We start from the raw sequence: 17,885 nt of genomic DNA on the forward strand, positions 1-17,885 counted from the left end.
AGAATTTTGAAAAATTTGGTGTGTCCCCCTTGCACATTGTTAACAGCTGAAAACTTTTCTTGTTAAGTTCAAATAGTCGCAGAGGATGTGATTTCCCTGGTGTTGTAAATATTCCCCTTAAAGATACAACTGTTACATCACTTTTTAAGTAATAACTAATGTAATCTAAATATTATGGCAATTCAATACCCCTACTATCCATTTAAAAACACATTATACACATTATTAAGGTTTCTTTAATAGATATTTACATCATTTTTTCCCTTAAACTCGTTTCCATTCCACTTTGCCAAAGAATTTTCTTCCAATATAAGTTTATGCTTGAACAAATTGATGACCCTATGTTTCACTTCAATAAAAGGATTTACATAAATAAAAATTTGTGTAAATTTGCTTCCCTGTAATCATAACACCCAAACTTCTAGAGGACTCACATTACAATTATTAGCAGTATATAATTGATCCAAATGATTTTAAACATTGACAACAAGAGTTAATGTAAGTAAACATTTACTTAAAAAGTAAATGTGGCCGGGCGCGGTGGTTCAAGCCTGTAATCCCAGCACTTTGGGAGGCCGAGACGGGCGGATCACGAGGTCAGGAGATCGAGACCATCCTGGCTAACACGGTGAAACCCCATCTCTACCAAAAATACAAAAACTAGCCGGGCGAGGTGGCGGGCGCCTGTAGTCCCAGCTACTTGGGAGGCTGAGGCAGGAGAATGGCGTCATCCCGGGAGGCGGAGCTTGCAGTGAGCTGAGATCTGGCCACTGCACTCCAGCCTGGGCAACAAAGCTAGACTCCGTCTCAAAAAAAAAAAAAAAAAAAAAAAAAGTTTCACCAAGACCTCCCAGGCCCCATGCTACTCTTAGCCTGAATGCAGTTCGTTTCACTGCTTCTTCTCTGAGTAGCGCCAGTGGGCAGGTGATCCACAAGCAACACATTCACAGACTGGCTCCTCTAACTGGAGAGGGGACCCTGCCCCAGCACAGAGCCATAGGTGCTTCTCAGTAACTAGATGAGTGGAAGCCAAGCCCCAAATGCTGTCGTACGGTGGCGTCACATTCCTCTGCCCTATCCTCATCTGTTAAATATGGATTACTATTAATAGCAACCTCTTAGGGTTAATTCAGTGTTGCACTGAGATGCTATATGTAAAACTTTAAAAGGTTACGTGAATGTTAGTAGCCCCATGTTGAGGATGTTTGAATATGATCTGTCCCAATCTTGTTGATCTCCTCATTAGATAAACTGGGTCTACTCATAGAACATGATGTTAAGACACATGCAAAAATGCGGCCCAGCCATTTGGACCTGCATTTTATTCTCTAGCCACTTGGTTTCCCAGCAAGGATCTCATTAACCACCTAGGTCCCCCTTGTTTAGATGAGCATTTGGACGCTGAGAGGTTGTTACCTCAGCAGTGTTTCCTTCAGGTAACCTTTGATGCTTTCCCTCTTGTTCCACACATTATGTGGTATTGGGCAGGAGACACTCCTATTTTCTTTCTTGGCCTCTTTTAAGCTGGACTAATCCCAGACAAGCCCTCACTGTAGACGGGGAATTGGATAAATATGAACACAACTGGAGATACAATGAAGAAGAGAATTCAAATAACTCAGTCTGTTCACTAAATAAATCCAGATAAAATTAAGTACTTAAAATAACAAAGCTTAAGGGAAAGTGACAAAACAGATTTAACAAGGTACACAGCTTTTGTTGGGGCAATAATGGTTTACTTTTATTTTTATAAAAATATCTATTAACAGTGTTTACATAGTGAAAAATTAGGCAAAGAATAAAATATTTAACAAAAGCTTTATTGTATCTTTTTCTGTTTTTCTTTCTTCAGTTTCATTTTGAAAGCTTTCAATTTGCTGATCAGAAGTTTGCGTCAAATCAATGCTACACAGCAACTGCTGAAGTAATTTGAGATATGTGGTATTAAGTTAAAAATTCCCCTCTAAACTTCATGTTCAATCAACTTTCACTGTGAAATAGGATTTGATGACATTTAATGCTGACTCTCTTGATAGAAAGGGTTGGGAAAAGGTCACTGAGTCAGTTGACATTTGCTGTGTACTCACTGAGAGTGTGACACTGTAGTAAGTATTACTATGTAGTAAGTATTAAGTATGAGGCACTTCATGGATCTGAAGGACTCCTCGAAAGTGAGACTTATTCAATGAAAAAGAAACTTTTATATGCTTCCTACTCAAACTCTGGTGAATCTTTTGACCTTTATTTATACTTGGATCAGAGGGAGCTGTGACATCAAGGCAGTGATAAAGAAATAAGCCAGCGACATAAGGAATGGTATGATAGGAGAACACATGTAATTAAATATAGGTAGCTCCAAATTAACTAGTACAGTGCTAACAATCTTCTGAATGCTCAGTTAATATTTATTGATGAGGCCATTCACACACGCATGTCCTTTCTTTCCCCAAATCCCTTTGCAGGCAGCACACTGGAGGTTGTCTGGGCTCTGAAGTTCAACTTATAATATTCTCTCTGCATTAAAATAAATACACTCTGAGATCTGAGACAGTTCGTGAACTTTCAAACTCTTTTTTAACGTTTATAGTCCCCATATAATTTAACTTTTCTAAAAGTTTATAGACATGTTCATTTTCTTTAATTTTTTTCTTATTTCTTTGTTTATTGTGGTAAATACACATCATGTAAAATTTACCATTTAACAATCTTTAAGTATATAATTCAGTGGCATTAAGTACATTCACAATATTGCATTGCTTTTTTTCTAGCTGAATAGGATTCTCAATGTCCCTGTGACAGAGATGAATGAAGTATCAGCTGAGAAACAATTGTAGTCAGCTTAAAGGACATTCCATAATCACAGAATACTCAGTAGGGGACACAAATACACATCACATAGCAATTGAGTAGATCCCAAATACCATCCAAGGAGGCAGGAAAGCCCCGTGACTGTTGTGTAATGGGCAGCATCAGACCTTTGTTGGAACAGATTGTCTTATAGCAGGCCAATAAAAAATTGGCATTGCTGCATAATTAATGAACTGAAAAATGGATGAATGAGATTTTGCTCTAATTAATGTGCCCCTAATATCTGGCATGAAAGCAAAGCTGTATTAATTCGTAGAGTGGTTATTGTGTGTATATGATTGTGTGTGGATGTGGCGTGTCTGACTGTAGGCATAGTTTGCCATATTTTATTCGCAGCCTGTTTCTTTCTCTGCTTTCATCCTTCTTCCTTGTTCCCACCCTCTCATCACTCCTTTTGTTCTTCTCAGAACTGCCATTATGTTTTTATATGTGGATGAGGGAGAAGGATGACAGATTGAATGATTCAATTTTTAGATGGATGTCTGAGCATACATGAATTAATCAATATTTCATAATCTAGATGATGAAAGCCCCTCCTTTTTTAAAGCATGAGGACATTATGCTTTGTGTGTGCAGCTTAACTACTATTAAGGTAAATGGAGATCAGGCAGGCAAAGCCCCTTTCTTGAGTTGATAGCATGCACTAGTGTGCATCATTGTCAATTATACATCAACTCTTAATCATCTTGGGAGGGAGGAGAGGTAAATCCTGCTGCTGAGCCAAAGCACCTCATGTAAGGATTATTGGCCAGCATTAGGATCTGAACTTAAAATCTTAATTCTTTATTTTCTTTCTAACTTATTCTTCTACTGTTAATTAAGTCAAATATTCCCCTAGGAAGTGAGTGAATGTGTGTGCTTGCAAATGGGGTGGGAAGGAGGTAAAAATAAAGAAATGCTGAAGGCAAGAGGAAGAATATTTTTGCATTCATATTTTAGGACTACTAAAATGTATAGTTCACTTTTCTAAAATCTTGAATCTGAATATTTGTCTGCATATATAATGTCTTCCATTAGGTGTATAGTTCTTGTATTTTTAGTTCCAGGCATGAAATAATCTCTATTGAAAGATTTACTCCTCATTTGGCTAGACATTTCTTCATTCAACAGATATTTATGAAATCTATTATATGCCAGGTAGTAAGTGCTGCAGAGATAATTAAGCTTTTACCATCAAGGAGCTCCTTGACTAATGAGAAAAACTGACATATAAACAGGCATTTTAAAATGTACGAGAATTCAGCTTCCTAGAGCTTAAGTTCAAGCTCAAGACTGATGAAAGGAGAGGCTGGAGATCTAGGGAGAGACCACGCTGTGGAAAGCCAGTTCAGTGAAGATGCTGTAATGAACAATGGTTTGAAATAATAAAAATGGAGTTCACACTCCTGGACAGTTTAGCACAAGTCTTCCAGCCTGTGGCTGTACCTAGAGCACTGAGTCTTCTGCCAGATCTCCTGCATTTGCCTACATCCTGGAGAAGAGAGGGAGGAGTTAGGCCTGAGTCCACCCTGGAGTGGCACACATCAATTCTTCCCATGGTGATCACATGGCCCAGTTTATGCCTGAATTCTCAGCACAACAAGAAATAGTGTCCTTTTTCACTCTTAACAGTGTCTTGGTTTGGACAATAAATTATCTGATCACACTAATTTCTCCCATATTCTATGGGTAAGAGTTCAATCACCTGGTCACATCTAACTTCAAGGCATGCTGGGAAATCTATGTGATCAAGAGGAGAAGGCAACGGATATTGTAGAATGCAAGGCACTTTCTGTTGCACGTGTCAAGGGGTTTAAAACTTTATTCTCCATATCCATTGCCTTTTGAACATGCTCACCTAAATATGAATATTTCTTTGAAGTCTTCCAGTGTATTTTGAAATTCATAGGGATCATGCATCCTGCTCCATATACATGTGTTTTTCTTAAAATAAAATAATGTACTTTCTTTCTTCAAAAATCTTTACAAATAAGTAATGCCCCGGGAATATTTTCCATTCTTTGTGGAAGAAATTCTTTGCAGGTGTGTGCAAATCATGTATCTGCATATATAGAGATATCTAGAAGACTTTCAATAAAATATTAAAACATGCTTATTTCTGATGGCAGAATTGGCGATGACTTCCTTTTTCTCTGCATTTTTCCATACCATTTTGGAATTTTAAAATAGTTTTTATTAGTTTTATTAGTTACATTAGTTTTTATTTTAGTTTTTTTTCATTTTTATGAAGAGCCACCTCCTATAGCATTGGCTATATGAATATCCAACTTGGAACACACAGCACTGAACAAACCGTCAGGTAGAAGAATGACCTGGCCAGATTTTCATTTTATTTTTTATTTTTTATTTTTTATTTTTTTATTATACTTTAAGTTCTAGGGTACATGTGCATAACGTGCAGGTTTGTTACATATGTATACTTATGCCATGTTGGTGTGCTGCACCCATCAACTCGTCAGCACCCATCAATTCATCATTTATATCATGTATAACTCCCCAATGCAATCCCTCCCTCCTCCCCCCTCCCCATGATAGGCCCCAGTGTGTGCTCAAAAGAAGACATTCATACAGTCAACAGACACATGAAAAAATGCTCATCATCACTCGCCATCAGAGAAATGCAAATCAAAACCACAATGAGATACCATCTCACACCAGTTAGAATGGCAATCATTAAGAAGTCAGGAAACAACAGGTGTTGGAGAGGATGTGGAGAAATAGGAACACTTTTACACTCTTGGTGGGATTGTAAACTAGTTCAACCATTATGGAAAACAGTGTGGCAATTCCTCAAGGATCTAGAACTAGATGTACCATATGACCCAACCATCCCACTACTGGGTATATACCCAAAGGATTATAAATTATTCTACTACAAAGACACATGCACACGTATGTTTATTGCGACACTATTCACAATAGCAAAGACTTGGAATCAACCCAAATGTCCATCTGTGACAGACTGGATTAAGAAAATGTGGCACATATACACCATGGAATACTATGCAGCCATAAAAAAGGATGAGTTTGCATCCTTTGTAGGGACATTGATGCAGCTGGAAACCATCATTCTTAGCAAACTATCACAAGAAGAGAAAACCAAACACCGCATGTTCTCACTCATAGATGGGAACTGAACAATGAGATCACTTGGACTCGGGAAGGGGAACATCACAGATTTTCATTTTAAATAGGACATTCTGACAGGTGCATGGAATGCAGTTTCCAAAAGACAGAGACTGGGAACAGGGAGACCAATCCAGACTGTTACAGGTATCTAGATGAAAGATGATAGAGTCTGATCTAGGTTGGTGATAGTAGGAATGTTTGGAAATTAAATCAGTAGATTTAAACCAAAAAAGAATTATTGAAAAATTTGGCTAGGTAAACACTAAAGGTTTTGCTTCTTCAAAACATCATAAAATTAAGTTTAAAAAGCAAGGGACAAACTGTAAAAAACACTTGTGAGATCTGAATGATATGAAAGATGGGAAAGGTTGGCATCCTGAATATGCTAAGAGCTCTTAACAATAAGAGAAAAGCATTCTAATATAAAAATGAACACAGCAATTTATCAAAGAATAAATATGGCTTCCAAAATGTTAAAACCTGACCAAAGATAAAAAAAATACTGGAAATAAAAATACAGTCTTCATTATCATATTAGTGAAGATAGTCACAGAATAAAGCACAGATATATGCACAAAGTATTCATCTTGGAACTGTTAAAAACAATGAAAATTGAGAAAATAATTCTTTCAATGAAAGGTTTGTTAATAAATTATTATAGATCCCCCTATTGGAATATTAGGTAATAATTAAAAACTATTGCATAGATCTACAATATTGAAATAGAAAGTTGTTTGTGCATCACAGTGCCTGTGACCTATTATTAAGTAAAAACTGGTTATCAAACTTCAAGCATAACATGCCAACTTTATGTAAAATTCTGTGTGTGTGTGTGTGTATGCAAAACATGTATCTGCATATATAGGGATACCTAGAAGACTTTCAATAAAATATTAAAACATGCTTATTTCTGGATGGTAGAATTGGAGATAGCTTTTCCTTTTTCTCTGTATTTTTCCATATCATTTTGGAATTTCAAAATGGACACCATGCACTATTTATATAATTTTTAAGTAAACAAAGCCTTATTATTTGGGGAAAAAACAAAACCCAGTAGGTATTTTTTACTCCAAGGGTATAACAATTAAGGAGGACTCGGTGATTGATTGGTTATAGAGAGCAAATGCGAAGGATTGGGCAAGGACGACTTCCAATTCTCTCATTCTTTGTAATAATTCACTGGCACTGAATGAAAGACAATTATCCTCTCTCCTATCCTTTTACCCTGTTGTCATTCTTTTTGCTTTGCAACTACTCATCCAGATTCTTCTCCTCCTAACGCTGTCCCTGGACTCCCCTAAATGCTTGTTCCAACTCTAACAGCCCCTCTGCATCCATTACCTTATTTCAGAACGCTTTCTCCGTATGTTTTCCCTAACTGAATGGCGGAGGATTAGAGATGAGACATTGGTGCTGGAAATGACTGATACAAATATTCTTATACCAGTACACGTTGTTTTGATGGCAGCATCCTATAATGAGGATCCCAACCTAGCATCAGAGAAGATGGGAGATGAACAAATTTAAGAGGGACACAGTACCAAGTAGACATGTCTCAGGGTGTTCAAAGTAGCTGGGAGGTCCAGGGACAGGATAAACATTGCCAACAGATTGCGAAGTCTGCTAAGGAGAAAGGCAGCCCTCATACTTGTCTGAACTGATTGTTCAGGGCAGGAGAGGAGGCACAATAATGAAAGTAATGGCCAGTCCTAGCTAACAATCTACGAGGAACTGCCAACTCCTTATTTTTCTTTATCACAATTTGCTTTGCAAACCAACAAGCAAAAATACCAAGCTATTCATATACAAGCGTAAATGCCATCTGTGTAAATATAAATACTAAACACAAGAGCTTTCCAATGATCAAGAGACATTAAAGATTGATGTCTGATATATGTCCACTTCTTGAATCTTATTCTTTAGGGCCACCAGTCCCCAGACACCATCTTTGTCTTTTTGTCATCATTGAGATCTTTGCCATTCGAGGCTAACTCATCCCAGTGTTCAAGAGCCATGCATTCTTCCTCTTCTCCTCCTCCTCCTTCCTCCTCCTCCTCCTCCTCCTCCTCCTCTTCCTCTTCCTCTTCCTCTTCCTCTTCCTCTTCCTCTTCCTCTTCCTCTTCCTCTTCCTCTTCCTCTTCCTCTTCCTCTTCCTCTTCTTCTTCTTCTTCTTCTTCTTCTTCTTCTTCTTCTTCTTCTTCTTCTTCTTCTTCTTCTTCTTCACTTTAAGTTCCGGGATACATGTGCAGAACATGCAGGTTTGTTACATAGGTATCCATGTGCCATGGTGGTTTGCTGCACCCATCAACCTGTCAACTACATTAGGTATTTCTCCTAATGCTATCCCTCCCCTACCCGCCAAACCCCAACAGACCTTAGTTTGTGCTGTTCCCCTCCCTGTGTCCACGTGTTCTCATTGTTCAGCTCTCACTTATGAGTGAGACTATGTGGTGTTTGGTTTTCTGTTTTCTTGTTAGTTGGCTGAGAATGATGGCTTACAGCTTCACCCATGTCCCTGAAAAGGACATGAACTCATCCTTTTTGTGACTGCATAGTATTAGATGGTGTATATGTGCCACATTTTCCTTATCCAGTCTATCATTGATGGGCATTTGGGCTGGTTCCAAGTCTTTGCTATTGTGCATAGTGGTGCAATAAACATACATGTGCATGTGTCTTTATAGTAGAATGGTTTATAATCCTTTTGGTATAGACCCAGTAATGAGATTGCTGGGTCAAATGGTATTTCTGGTTCTAGGTCCGTGAGGAGTTGCCATACTGTCTTTCACAGTAGTTTAACTAATTTACACTCCCACCAACACTGTAAAGGAGTCCCTATTTCTCCACATACTCTCCTGACTTTGTAATGGTCACCATTGTAACTGGCATGAGGTGGTATCTCATTGTGGTTTTGGTTTGCACTTCTCTAATGACCAGTGATAATGAGCTTTTTTCCATATGTTTGTTGGCCACATAAATGTCTTCTATTGAGAAGTATCTGTTCATACCCTCCGCCCACTTTTTGATAGCGTTGTTTGCTTTATTTCTTGTAAATGTGTTTAAGTTTCTTGTAGATTCTGGATAACAGCCATTGTCAGATAGATAGATTGCCAAAATTTTCTCCCATTCTGTAGGTGGCTTGTTCACTCTGATGATAGTTTCTTTTGCTGTACAGAAGCTCTTTAGTTTAATTAAATCCCATTTGTCAATTTTGGCTTTTGTTGCCATTGCTTTTGGTGTTTTAGTCATGAAGCCTTTGCCCATGCCTATGTCCTGAATGGTATTGCCTAGGTTTTTTTCTAGGATTTTTCTTGTTTCAGGTCTTACATTTAGTCTTTAATACATCTTGAGTTAATTTTTGTATAAGGTGTAAGGAAGGGGTCCAGTTTCCAGTAAGAAGTCAAATCCCTGAAGAGACCAATAACAAGTTCTGAAATTGGGGCAGTAATTAATAGTCTACCACCCCCCCCCCAAAAAAAAAAAAAAAAAAAAAAGCACAGGACCAGAAGGATTCATAGCCAAATTCTACCAGAGGTACAAAGAGGAGCTGGTACAATTTCTTCTGAAATTATTCCAAACAATATAGAAAGAGGGACTCCTCTCTAACTCATTTTATGAGGCCAACATCATCCTTATGCCAAAACCTGTCAGAGACACAACAACAACAACAACAACAACAACAACAACAACAACAACAAAGAAAACTTCAGGCCAATATCCCTGATGAACATCTATGTGAAAAATCCTCAGTAAAGTACTGGCAAACCGAATCCAGCTCCACATCCAAAAGCTTATTCACTATGATCAACTCTACTTCATCCCTGGGATGCAAGGCTGGTTCAACATATGCAAATCAATAAGCATAATCCATCACATAAACAGAACTAATGGAAAAAAAACCACATGATTATCTCAATAGATGTAGAAAAGTCCTCCGATAAAATTCAACACCCTTTCATGCTAAAAACTCGAAATAAACTAGGTATTGATGGAACATATCTCAAAATAATAAGAGATCTTTATGACAAACCCACAGCCAGTATCATACTAAATGGGCAAAAGCTGGAAGCATTCCCTTTGAAAACCAGCACAAGACAAGTATGCCCTCTCTCACCACTCCTATTCAACATAGCATTGGAAGTTCTGGCCAGGGCAATCAGGCAAGAGAAAGAAATAAAGAGTATTCAAATAGGAAGAAAGGAATTTAAATTGTCTCTGTTTGCAGATGACATGTATATTTAGAAAACCCCATCATCTCAGCCCAAAATCTTCTGAAGCTGATAAGCAACTTCAGCAAAGTCTCAGGATACAAAATCAATGTGCAAAAATCACAAACATTCCTTTACACCGATAACAGACAAACAGAGAGACAAATCATGAGTGAACTCCCACTTACAATTGCTACAAAGACAATAAAATACCTAGGAATCCAATTTACAAGGGATGTGAAGGACCTCTTCAAGGAGAACTGCAAACCACTGCTCAAAGAAATAAAAAAGGACACAAATAAATGGAAAAAACATTCCATGCTCATGGATAGGAAGGATCAATATAGTGAAAATGGTCATATTGCCCAAAGTAATTTATAGATCAATGCTATCCCCATTAAGCTACCATTGACTTTCTTAACAGGATTACAAAAAACTACTTTAAATTTCATATGGGACCAAAAAAGAGCCTATATAGCCAAGACAATCCTAAACAAAAAGACCATATCTGGAGACATCACACTACCTGCCTTCAAACTATACTGCAAGACTACAGTAACCAAAACAGCATGATACTTGGTACCAAAACCAACATATAGACCAATGGAACAGAACAGAGGCCTCGGAAATAATGCCACACATCTACAACCATCTGATCTTGACAAACCTGACAAAAACAATCAATGGGGAAAGGATTCCCTATTTAATAAATGTTGTTGGGAAAACTGGCTAGCCATAAGCAGAGCCAGTCATTTCTTCGTATGCATTGAACTCATGCCAAACTATTGTTTCTCACTATTATTGTCTAAAAGACAACGTGTACTAGAAATGTGAGACAGGAAATGTCCATCTGACCTTATTACGGTAGAAGGAATTTTCCAGAGTCCATATGCTGATGCAATTATTTTAAGAATTATTTTTATTTTTTAAAGTGGTAGATTCTTAGAACAATTGTCTTTGCTGTCACTGGCATAGCGCATGGCTTATCATCTCCCATTTGGAGGAATAGAGCACTGTAATTGCTGCAATCAGGTTTTATATTATTTTCTAATTAGGTTTTAGGAGTTCTTTTTATTTGCTTCGTTTATTTGTGTGTGTGAAATGTAACATATATATTTGTATGTCTTAACCTTTACTTCCTTTGGAAGGTCCTTTATTTATTTTACATAGAAAATTTTTCCTTTTTCCACAAAGCTATGACCATAAAACTTACTTCCTTCTGTTCCAGTATTGTACTTTATGTAATAATTTCCTGTAAACAGCAGCAAACAACTTCAGTATACACTGGCTGTTTGTTCAGTGTTCTTGCAGTACTTACAATGGACATTTCTCAGCATAATTAATCTCTTTTTAAAATTTGGCCCTATTCTTATCAGCACCAATACTATACTTTGAAATGAATGGAAATGCTGTAGTCATTGAAAGGATACAGATTAAATCTTAAACTGGGTCTAGGGATGAGGTGACGAGGGAAAGAACCCTCACAAACCTGGTGCTTTGTTTCTCCTTCGTGAAGTGAAAAGCAATGAGCTATACTCTGTGAAAGAAAGGAAATGGTGCTGACCAGCTTTTCCCCAAACGCTGTCCACCTGTGGTTCAGAACTAGCAGAAGTCAATTAGTTATGTAGTTCGCTAGCACATTTAAGTGTGATATTTGATTTATATGAGCATCAAGAACTAGATATTCAGGCATAATTCAGGTCCTTTTTCTCTTTCATTATAATGAGTAACTTTAATTCTTGTTTTATATTTGCTTGAACCCATGATCTGTTTTTAATCCTATATCTTCTGTATCTGACAGGCTCCATTTCATCCGTTTTTTAGTTGTCCTTTTTTTCCACATAGTTTTATGGAATCCCGCAAATCCTTTTCTCCAGTTAAAATGCTATCACTAGTAGTACTATTTCTAATGCCAATTTAAACCTTTTTATTCTAGCATACTTTGTGCAGAATGAATTAAGTGTATCTAGAGAGAATGAATGATTGGTATTCAGCCAAACTTTGCCTGTGTCTTTCCATGACCAAAAACAAGTCAGGTGAAAAGGAAAAAGAAATCAGTGAGTCTGTTGTTTCATCTTTATGACTCTGAACAACCTGTTTGTATATTTTGGGAAAAGTTTTTCTCATTGAATCAGTTTGTATATTTATCGTGTACACCGATAGTTGAATTTTCATTATATAGCTATATGGTAAAAAGTTTTGAATAAGAGACTACTTTTAATAGCCATTTCAGAAACAAGTGAGGTCAGTGAGCATCTTGTTTTAGGAAGGGGGGATGGTGGGGACACTGGACTGAAAGGAAGTCCTATGTCAGAGGGCTCTGTGCACATTTTCCTGAAGTACCTCAGTTATGCTTAAATGTAATCTGTTATTTTAACCAATCATAATGGTTGCATTTTGCCTTTTCTCATATTAAATTATAAAATTGATGACTTACAAATATGGCAAAAGTTTATTTTTCAGGATGCCTCTCCCTTCTCTAACTCGAACAAATTGAATTTTGTTTCCAAAGACTTCAAAAGCAACCAGATTATTGTGAAAGGAGAAACACTGTTTTCGAGGGCTGCTGATAATGCCTGTTAGCCAGAAGAAACAGCCTGAATCATTCAAAGGTTTTCCACCTGGCAAAGAAATGTGGTAAAAATCTTGCCCAGATCTGCATGTGCTAAGCATCCAGGTAAGTTGGAGTGTCATATTAATGGCACACAGTGAAGAAATGAAAGGTAAAACTATAATGCAATGTATTTCTGTGCCTCATGTTGAAACTTCATATTTAAAGGGTAAAGGGACTTCATTCTTCTCCTTCCCCAGCTTGTGTATGGCAGTTTTGTATTGAAATGTTCTCTGGATTCTTAAAATATTTAGGGACTACCTAAAGAAGAAAGACTTTGGAATCAAAGGCAAGGTTCACCTAACACAACTTCTGTTAGAAGAAACTAGGAAATCAGGATCTATCAAAGGCCCAGTGTTAATCGGTACCAGTTTCTCACTGTGTTTTGATTAGAAGAACATTGAACAGCAAACATTTAAGGATTTGTTTGACTGAATATCGACTTAAAGTTCTGATATCTAGTAATGTCAGAGGTATTGCCTTGGTAAATTGTACAGGTGAATTGTTAAAGATGAAAACATAACATATATTTATTGTTTGAATAACTTTAGAGAAAAAATGCTATTTATTTTTCAGAATCAAGTGTAATTACTATATCAAAAATCCACAGAATGTGAAAGTATAAAGGAAAACTATCAGGTGAGACTCAATTATTTTTATTTCAAAGATATAGGTAAAAATGTGAACAGATCGGAAGGCTAAGGCAGGATAATCACTTGAACCCAGGAGGTGGAGATTGCAGTGAGCCAAGACTGAGCCATTGGACTCCAGCTTGGGCAACAGCACGAGAGTCTGTCTCAAAAAAAAAAAAAACAAAAATGTGAACAGATACATTGACATAAAATTCATAAAACATATGAATACATTAAAAACTAGGAAGCCTGGTTGCCTCTGAGGATAAGAGTTGAGGATATATGTGTCAAGAATACTTTGCACAACTTATACTATTGCAGTATTTGAATTTTTTTCTTGTACATGTACAACTTTTTAAAAAAGAATGAGAAATGTTGTACAAGTGTAACTGTTTTTACTGTAAGTTTTTATTTCCATAAAACTATAATTAAGCGTGTGGTCAATAGATCCTGTTATATAGCTTTGATATCCTTTGAATTTGTATACCTGGTAACACTAGCTCATGTTTGTAAATCCTTTGGAACTCTTAAAACGATTTTACATACATTACCTAATTTGTAAGATTACAAAACTATTACATTAGCTTTTCTGGTTTTCTTGTCTTAATACGTGATTATCATATTAAACTACAGTGTTGTTTTTTTTTTTTCATCATGTCACACACAAAATAGGAAACCAGCAGTTGTGATTTTCTTCAGCAATTCTTAATGTAAGTTTTTAATAGTTTAGTACTTTTCTTTCATAAGTATTAGACCAAGCTGTAATGGAATTATACGACTCATGCTTTCAGAACAGAGCCTTCTGTTACTCGTGTGTTTATCCTGATGGCCATATGACCATGTGAAGTTCCGTCACGATGCTAAGGGATGTTACATTTGTCTTATCCACTGAACTCAAGCCAGGGTGTTGGAGAATTCAGTAGCTGAGTCTGAGGGTAAATTAAAATACCAGTCAAAATTAAAAGGACTGTGTGAAAGGGGAGTGAGCCTACAGGCTATTATGAGATTTGTCCTGCCCAGTTTAATACAACCCCTTCTCTGCTGAAGGGTAAGTAGGATGACTTTTCATGCAAATAGAAGACCAGGTCAGAAAAAAGATCCACTCGCTTTCCTTCTGCTTGGTTTACTGGACTTGTAGGCAGACCTAGGTTTTCCTATTTTATTAATGGTTATGGAGCTGAATTTCTTTCCAACAGAAGTTGTTATTTGAGTTTAGCAACATTGATAAAATTGGCACATCAAACCACTTTATATTGAAAAGGGCTTCATGGACAGTGACCTGCTGTGAGTTGGCTGACAGTTGAAATGATGAACAATGCTGTTTAGTTCTGCTCTTTATGCCTGCCAGAGACTAAGAATAACTTGACCAATAAGGAGGGTGGATCTTTGTTAGCCTTTCTGCATTATTTCTTCCAATTTAGTAGTATTTAACCTCAGGAAAGAATCAATCACATGTGGGTGGCTATTTGTTGTAATATTTAAAGGAAAAGTAGCACAGTGGTCAAGGGTGAAGGCTAGGAGTCAAAGAGACTTGAATTCAAATTCCAGCTCCACCCTTTACCACACATGGGAACATGGGCAAGTTACTTCACTCCTTTTTTTTTTTTTTTTTTTTTTTTTGAGACGGAGTCTCGCTCTATTGCCGGGGCTGGAGTGCAATGGCTGGATCTCAGCTCACTGCAAGCTCCGCCTGCCGGGTTCCCGCCATTCTCCTGCCTCAACCTCCGGAGTAGTTGGGACTACAGGCGCCCGCCACCTCGCCCGGCTAGATTTTTGTATTTTTTTGGTAGAGACGGGGTTTCACCGTGTTAGCCAGGATGGTCTCGATCTCCTGACCTCGTGATCCGCCCGTCCCGGCCTCCCAAAGTGCTGGGATTACAGGCTTGAGCCACCGCGCCCGGCCTACTTCACTTCTTTAACCATCGGTTTCCTCATTTCTAAGATAACTCTTGTTGGAATGATTTTTTTTCAAAATGAATTAAGTGTATGTATAGTAAAGGGCCTACAGTTTTATATGGTTTATATAATTACTAAAATTTTTTGTGTATGATTATAATAACTACATACAAAATTTCATGGCAAATGCATAAAAACTGACTATTGACTATGCCATCCCCCACTCCACTCCCCACCATTCATTGCTAAGCCCACTCCAGTCAGGCAATCCGCTATTCCACTGATACTACACTTGACAAGGTCACCAATGACATTTACACTGCTAAATGCAGTGGCCAGTTCTCAGTCTTCATCAGAGTTCAGCGTTCAGCAGCCTTTGGAAAAGTTAATCTTGCATTCCACTGCCTGCCTTTTTTTGTTTTCCTAATCTCTAAACATTGGAGGGCTCCAGTGCTCCATCCTCTGGCCTCTTCTCTACCCATAACCCCTCCCCTGGTGACCTCATCTAATCTTGAAGATTTGCTATCATGTAGATGCTACTGACTTCTCAAATATATATTTCCAGTTCACATCTCCCCCATGACTTCCAGGCTTCTTTGTCCAACTGCCTGTTCAATTTCTACTTGAATGTCTTAGGTGGTTTCTCAAACTTCGCATGTGAAAAACTAAACACCTTGATCTTCCTAAAAATCTGTTTCTCTATCATTTAGTTGCTCAGCTAAAAACTTTGGAGTTACACATATGGACAGCCCACCCCAAGGAAAGAATCAGAGGAGAAGGTACACAAGACCCCAGAAACACATGAAGCGCCTTAATATGCATGCTGCATCTCTCTAAAATGGTGGAACCTGTTTACCTGCTCTGGAGAATGGCTGCCTGTGGCAGACATAGGAGTTGTTCTTACGCTGTGCTTCCTATGTTCCACAGTAATTGAATTGTAGCTGCAATGCAGTTACCAACCAGGAATACAATTTCTCAGCCCCACATCTTGCATCTACAGCTAAGTGTGGACATATGACCAGTTTTCATCAATTAAGTGTGAATAGAAACAAAGTGTACCACCTTAAAGTGGAGACTTTGAAGAAGCAGGACAGCCATCCCTTGTTCTCTTTCCGTTTGCGCTGGTGGGATACAGATGACAATTAGGCCATGGGTTTTGAGGTAGCCACAATATGCAAAATGCCTCAGACCTGAGTCACAATGTGGAAAAGAGAAGCCTACTTACCTGGAACACCCAGCCTGGTCTATAGATGACCAAGAAATAAACTTCTATTATGTTTGAACATTATAGATTTTGTTCTGTTATAGTAGTTTATCTCACCCTGACTAAACTGTTGCATATCTTTCAAGATAGGCCCTCCTTCCCGGAAAGTGGCTTCTTCATACATGTAATCTATATTTTAATTCATATTCTCCAAAGCATATCTACATCTATTCAACTATTTTCATGTGTTTCATCAACAGAAACTTCATATAAATAAATATATATGAAGGTTTTTTTGTTTTTGTTTTGTTTTTAAAAAGACACTTTGGAGTTATCCTTGACTCTTTCCTCTTTTCTCACACCCATATCCAAACTATCAAGAAATCTTGTTGACTCAACCTTCAAAATCTATCCAGGATTTAACCACTAATCAACCCCTTCTCCTCTGTCAGTTTGTCCCCCTACATTTCATCTTGATCATCCTTAGAAACTCCTAACCAGTCTTATTGCTTTCACCATTGTACTTCCAGACTATTCTCAAATGGCAGCCAGTCAAGGAGATCCTGCTGCACTTCTGCTCAAAACCTGCAAATGGCTTCCTACCTCACTTAGGGTATAACCAAATGAGCCCTGCACAATCTGGCCTCACCTTCTAGTGTTTTCCTCCTTGCTCATTCTGCCCAGTCGCACTGCTCTTCTTGCTTTCCCATGAATGTGCTAGACACACTCTCATGTTTGGGCTTTTGCTCTTGTTTCCCTTCCCAGAATACTCTCCTCAAGGATACGCATATATCCACCTGCTCATCTCCTTCAAATTTTAGTTCAGATACCACTTTCTCAATGAGGGTTTTCTGACCAGCCTATTTAAACTTAGAGTCTCCCCTTATCTAAAGCCTTGTCTTCCTTCCTGCTTCACTTTTCTTCATAGTAATTACCACCATCTGACTTTTATTTGCTTGCCTTTCTTGTTGATCTTCTGTTTTCCCCACTCAAATGTAGTCCATAAGGGAAGGGATTGTTGTTTCATTTGTTCACTTCTCTATCCCCTGGGCCTGAGCTTGGCTTTGGGTAGACACCCAGTAAATGTTTGTTCAAATGAATACATGAATGAGTGGCATTTACTACCTTATGTGGTACTATAATATAAAAGCATATGATGCAGAGAATTAGGAATCTAGAAACTAGTTTTGACTGAGCCTCCTATGAACAAGGTTATGTAGACAAGTCATTTCACCTCTCTGAGCCTCATTTTTCTAATATTTAAAATCTACCCTCCAGAGCTGTAAAGTGTTCAAATATAGATTATCTTAGGGAGTGCAGTCTCATGCTTGAACAAT

The 17,885-nt window shown here is 37.8% G+C and overlaps 1 long non-coding RNA gene across 1 annotated transcript; it reads left to right on the top strand.

The window, feature by feature from the left end:
• The first annotated feature begins 12,726 nt into the window (after positions 1 to 12,726).
• Positions 12,727 to 16,553, top strand: LOC115899265. The gene is made up of 4 exons (XR_004058982.1): positions 12,727 to 12,882; positions 13,393 to 13,455; positions 14,121 to 14,158; positions 16,055 to 16,553. It is a non-coding gene; the product is annotated as an uncharacterized LOC115899265 (long non-coding RNA).
• The last annotated feature ends 1,332 nt before the right edge of the window (positions 16,554 to 17,885 follow it).

The sequence above is a fragment of the Rhinopithecus roxellana genome, chromosome 8 (assembly GCF_007565055.1).
Source record: "Rhinopithecus roxellana isolate Shanxi Qingling chromosome 8, ASM756505v1, whole genome shotgun sequence".
Taxonomy (NCBI): Eukaryota; Metazoa; Chordata; class Mammalia; order Primates; family Cercopithecidae; genus Rhinopithecus; species Rhinopithecus roxellana.